A 6016-nucleotide genomic window follows, 5' to 3' on the forward strand; every position below is an offset into this window, starting at 1 on the left:
TATCTATATCTATCTATCTATCTATCTATCTATCTCTTTCCTAAATCAAAGCATTGTGTGATAGGTTAGTGGACATTAGTGGTTGTGGCTCTTCTGTATGATTAAAGAAGCCATTGATAGGAGTATGTGATTTAACCAAAAAAGGCATCCTAAAAAAAAGGTAAAGTTAAAGCTTGGCCTGTAACAATGGGTCCTCAGGGTCCAGAGGATGAATTCTGCTTCTCAAGTCACTTCTGTGTCAACTTGACCAACTTCCCATTCACGAAGTGTCACACAACCACCTGAATCTACGGTTAGGACGCTTTGTTGCTGCTATTTCACCACCAAGGACAGATATCAGGGCAGAGGCAGTGGTAAGGGAACATGTCTCTGAAAACAGAGGACAGGGGCACCCAGGGTGGCTCAGTCGGTTAAGTGGGCAACTTCGTCTCAGGTCATGATCTCGCTGTTTGTTGGTTCAAGCTCCATGTTAGGCTCTGGGCTGACAGCTCAGAGCCTGGAGCCTGCTTCGGATTCTGTCTCCCTCTCTCTCTCTGCCCCCATTACTCATGCTCTGTCTTTCTCTCTCTCTCTCTCTCTGTCAAAAATAAATTAAAAACACAAAACAGAGAACATAATAAACTACATTTGCCAGGAAGTTCCTACTTCTGCATATGAAACGGCAGAGGAAAAGAATAAAACAAGATCCCACAGCATCCCCTCCCCCACCAAAAAATCCTCAATACTTTGGCTTATTGGTCACTGTTCACAACGTCTGATCTCCACATTTATCTTCAGAGTATTGGCCTTTAGAGAACTGATTTTTAGTGACACCTGCTCTCTTTCTTCCTGTCTCCTAGGCAATGGGATCTTTTGCACATAATTCTGGACTGAAGTGGAGACACGCTAGCCATTGGCCTGGCACAATGAGGATTCATTTCGCTCATGGGGTCGCCTCACCATGCTTGATCTTGTTCACAGTTCGGAACCTTCACTTTCTGTCTCAAAACAAAATAAAACTGAACAATACCCGTTTCCCTCTTGGCTGGTGTGACTAGAAAGAGACATCACCAGAACATACCTCTTCTCACTTGAACTTGTATTAAGCAGGTGTCTTTAGCTATAGAAGCTTTTAGTCAGGAGAAAGATTGCAAAAGGGTTGGATCCCAAAAGTCCTGGGAGAGGGAAGTAAGCACGATTCGGCTTCAGTAAGAGCCACTAAGGGTCTTGATGCGGCAGGTACGGTGAATGTGTTTCCTGAGGCCTGGGTTCCAAGTCTGCTTCAAAGGCATATAAAGCCAGTTCTCACCCATTATGCCAGTGGCCCCTGGGGGCGGGGTGGGGCACATCCCTGGCAAGTGAATCTCCCTGGAGAAACAGCATCCATCTTTCATTTACAGTTTGGGTTATGATTATAGAGGGCATCACTGCCTCCACTCATTAGTCCCATCGTAATAGCAAGGGGGAGTAGGATTTACCCCAACAATTTGCAGAAAGCATGTATTGCATTAATGATGAATGCAATGACGAATGTTCTCATACAATGCTAACAACTCCTTGAGATGGGCACTATGAATGTTCTCATTTTATTTTTTAATGTTTATTTTCTTTTGAGAGAGAGACAGAGACAGAGTACAAGCAGGGGAGGGACAGAGAGAGAGAGAGAGAGAGAGAGAGACGGAGACACAGAATCCGAAGCAGGCTTCAGGCTCTGAGCTGTCAGCCCAGAGCCCAACGCAGGGCTTGAACTCACAAACCAAGAGATCATGACCTGAGCCAAAGGTGGACACTTAACCAACTGAGCCACCCAGGCGCCCCTAATGTCCTAATTTTATAGCTGAGGAACTTGAAGCTTAAAAAGGTGTAATTTGTCCAACGTACCCAAGGCTCACACATTTCCAGAATTCAGACACCAAGTGAATTCTTCGCAAATGTCATGAGTAAGCATTGGTTTTCTTATGTCTGAAGTGTTTAGGATATGTGTTTATTTGGTCTTTTCAACCATATTGGAGTTTCCTTGGAGGCAAGGCTCATGTCTTTCTCAGCTGGCTTCAGGACGGTGTTAATCAAATTGAGTCTTCCTTTTATTTCCTCCAAAGGCTGGGACAATTTCCAGCTATCTCCATTATGACATGGGAGAATGTGTCAGACCAGGTCACTCCTCAGGACCAGGCAGAACAGAAAAAGCAATTTAAAAAGTGTTTTAAAGGCCAAATCCTTGCTAACTATATGACAACACTTTTTTTTTCTCAACACTTTCTTCACATCCACAAAGCTCCCTTTCCAGCAGGTAGCACTTTAGCAGCTCTTAGATGCCGTCATGACGAAGTTGTTACTCAGAGCTCAGCCACACAATTCTCCCTCTCCTGCTTGTTATGGGCTGAATTGTGTCCCCCCACCCCCGCCCTTCCAATTCATAACTCATATGTTGAAGCCCTAACCCCTAATGTGCCTATATTTGGGGATAGGGTCTTTAAGGAATTAATTAAGATGAACTGAGGTCATAAGGGTGGTGCCCTTAATAAGACTGGTGTCCTGATAAGAAGGGAAAGAGCTACCAGATCGATCACAGTGTCTCACTGTCTCTCTCTTCCCTTGAAAAGCCATGTGAGGATTCAGCAGGAAGGCTGATGTCTACAAGGTGGAGGAGAGGCCTCACCAGAAAACCACTCTGATGGCACCTTGATCTTGGACTTTTAGCCTCCAGAACTACGAGAAGATAAACTTCTGTTATTTAAACCACCCAGTCTGTGATATTTTGTTACAGCAGCCCCAGCTGACTAATACACTCTGTTTAAATCAAAAGAAGCAGGGGATGAGGAGACCTTGTCCAGGGCAAAAGAAGATAGATCCTAGGAGACAGGCCCGGTTTGTTCACAGGGCCTGCTCATTCCTCATGGAGAACTTCTTACATCATTTCCTGAGGTTTTGTTTTTACATTTTCCTCTTCCATGATTCAAGCATGAGTTGAGCAGTCGTTCACTGGGCAAGAATTTTCTCAAACAAACAAACAGCAGAGTTATCTCCTGTTCCCAAACCCATTCGACTAGGTTTGAGATCAGTCCAAGTCACTTAACTTTGTTCAGCTCTGTGACCAAAGACTTCATTATTGACTCTAATAAAATAGAAGACATGTATCATGAGAAAAGCATGGGTTCTAGAATCAGACAGACAGACAGACTTGGGTTTGACATTGAACTTTGTCCTTAACTATGTGTCTGTGAACATTATGGAGGCTGTTTTCTCATTGACAAAGAGCTATTTATTACATGTGTTCGACAGGATTGGTGGGTTAAGAGAGGGTGGGTCTGGAAACACCTGGAATATTGTAGACGTCCCACAATTCGAACTTGATGATAGGAGGGTAAGTGGATGTTCGTGAACCAGCACGAAAATGCGAAGGGCATACCGCCACCTCCCTCTGGGTTCAGCTCTGTCTGTAATATTTTAAGCTGGAGTTTTGAAAAGGTAATTGCTAAAAGTACACACAGCTGGGTCCTTCACCAAATTAAAACCTCTGGGGATGAGTCCCAAGAAACTGTTTTAACAAGTTCCCTAGGTGACTCCAGTGCATACCCAGCTTGGCAATCACTGCATTGTAGGATCGTTCTGCGTTTTAAACTGCAGAACTGAAGTTCAGTTTCCCGTGGGGCCAATTTATTTAGTTCCTTGGGGACTAAAAGCCTCCCTTGAAGACTGAAGACACATAAGAAAATATAAATTACTATTTTATAATTTAGTAGTATTTGGAAAATCACATGTAAAACATACCATGCTGGGTTTTCTAGAATCACTAATAAATTCTGTGGGAGTTCGGAAAGAGGTTTTAAGAGTTGGGAACATTTATATTCTCTCCCCCCCTCCCTTGCCACGTCCCTCCCCCCCAAAAAGCGAGGACACGGAGGAGCTTCAGCAAAGTAGGGAGTTGCCGATTTCTGTGTTTCTCGCCTCTGAGAGTCACCGGAGGCCCATTTCTATTGATTCCCTCTCTTACAGTTGTTATCACTTTGATCATAAAGGAACATCACTTTCCCTTGAGAGTGAGAATTTCACAGTCACAAGTGCTTTACGAGTGGTTGTGTCAGAATCTATAGAAATACTGAATACAGTGCAGAACAAGGAGCAGAAGGGGTTAATGGATCAATAAGAGAAAAGCCGAGGCCCCACTGGGACTCGAACCCAGGATCTCCTGTTTACAAGACAGGCGCTTTAACCAACTAAGCCATGGGGCCTGCGCACACGGCGGGGTCGGTGCTGGGTCTGTCCTCGCTCTCAGACTAAACGTTCCCGCCCCGGCAGGTGCAGGTGCAGGACCCGGTGGGAAGCGGACACGCTCCGCGCCTCTGCCCTGTTAGGCCTCCCAGCGCTTCGTTCGGTCCAAGGATAACCCACAGCACCTCTCAGGCCGAGGCTAGCCCTCAGTAAGTCGACGCCATCCCCCGTAACCCCCAAGCGGGATGACGTCTTCCAAAATCACACCTTGCGGGGGCTGCGCCTCTTGTGTAACGTGGACTCCACCTTCGAATGTGCGAAGTTGGGGTCTCTAACAAAGGAGCTTCACGCAGGACTCTCGGAGCGCCGCCCGAGCACCCGGCACCTGCACTGCGCAAGCAGTCACTTGCAGGGAGGGTCAGGAGCTGGGAGCGGGATGCCGGGGTGTGGACCTCGGCCAAGCGAGGCATGCCGCGTCTCCAATCCACGACGCCCGCGCGGAGGGCGCTGCCGGGACCCGCGCAGGTGCCCCGCTGGAGGCGAAGGGGAGGCGGAGAGGCCCCCGGCGCCCCAGCTGGTTCCTGGGTCCGGGTCGGCCCTCCTGGGGCTTTACGGTTCCGGCGAACGCTGCTCCGCCCACCCCGCGCAGCCCGGGCCGCCTGAGAGGGAGGGGCGTCTTCAGCTGGCGACGGGGACGTCTTCTCCCCTCTAGCACAACCCCCCAGGTCGCATCCCCCGCGGTAATCCGCCCCAACCCCCGAGGTCGCACCAACCCGTGACCCGCTCCCCGACTCCCCCTCGAAGTCGCATCCCTCGCGGTGACCCGCCCCCCCGCCCCCCAAGTCTCACCCAGCCGTGACCCGCCCCCTCCCCCCGCCTCCCCGACGTAGCACCCCACGGTGACCTGACCCACGCCCTCGAGGTCGCACCTCCCTGCAGTGACCCGCCCCCCGCCCCCCCCGAGGTCGCATCCCTCTCGGTGACCCGCACCCCGCACCCGAGGTCGCACCCCAGTGATCGCCCGCACCCCCTCCCCAAGGTCGTACCCAGGGCGCCGAGAGCCAGGCGCACAAGCTGGCACCTGGTCTCGCTGCGCCCCCGGAAAGGCTCCGCGACTGACCGGGGTGGGGTCTGGGACTGGGGGGATGTCTGCGGGCAGGGGTCCTGGACACCCGGAGGTGAGGGGCGGAGGGCGGGAGACCGGGAGGCAGGGACCGGCGTGGGAGGACGCGCTCAGACCGCGTGTGGACTCTGCCCCGCGTGACATCCGCACCGAATTCCAAAGGATCCTGGCCCTAAACTCCGGGTCTTTGTTTTTCTCCCTCCCTCCCTCCCCAAACTTATCTCCCCCCCTCCCCCCCCCCCCCCCCGTCCCCTCCGCCAGTCAGGCAAGCACAACCCCGGGTGCAGCTCCCCTGGGGGGGAGGCAGGGATGGGGAGGGATCCCCGGTGACTTCCACTTGCAGACCTTGAAAACATTTCCCTGCTGTCTACCTGGACCGCAGACCCGAGACTCAACACAGCCTGATTGATAGATTCAAGGAAATCCCAATCCAAACTCCAGCTAGTTACTTACAATATTGACAAACCGATTCTAAAGTTGAGACAAATGGCTCAGAATAACCAACACAAAACTGAAGAAGAACAGATTTCGAGGACTGTCACTACCTGACTTCGGACTTACTAGAAAGCCATAGTGATCAAGACAGTGTGGTGTTGGTGGGAAAAATAGAATGGAACAGAATAGAGCCCGGAAATAGATCCAAAAGGGACTGGGAAACTTCATTTTGAACTTGCTCAGGACTGGTGCCTCCTTCTTCCCTCA

The 6016-nt window shown here is 50.4% G+C and overlaps 1 non-coding gene across 1 annotated transcript; it reads right to left on the bottom strand.

Moving 5' to 3' along the window:
• Positions 1-4137: 4137 nt before the first annotated feature.
• Positions 4138-4211, bottom strand: TRNAT-UGU (transfer RNA threonine (anticodon UGU)). Its single transcript has one exon. It is a non-coding gene; the product is annotated as a tRNA-Thr (tRNA).
• Between the last annotated feature and the right edge of the window lie 1805 nt (positions 4212-6016).

This window comes from Herpailurus yagouaroundi, unplaced genomic scaffold (genome assembly GCF_014898765.1).
Source record: "Herpailurus yagouaroundi ecotype Mexico unplaced genomic scaffold, PumYag 219, whole genome shotgun sequence".
NCBI classification, from domain to species: Eukaryota; Metazoa; Chordata; class Mammalia; order Carnivora; family Felidae; genus Herpailurus; species Herpailurus yagouaroundi.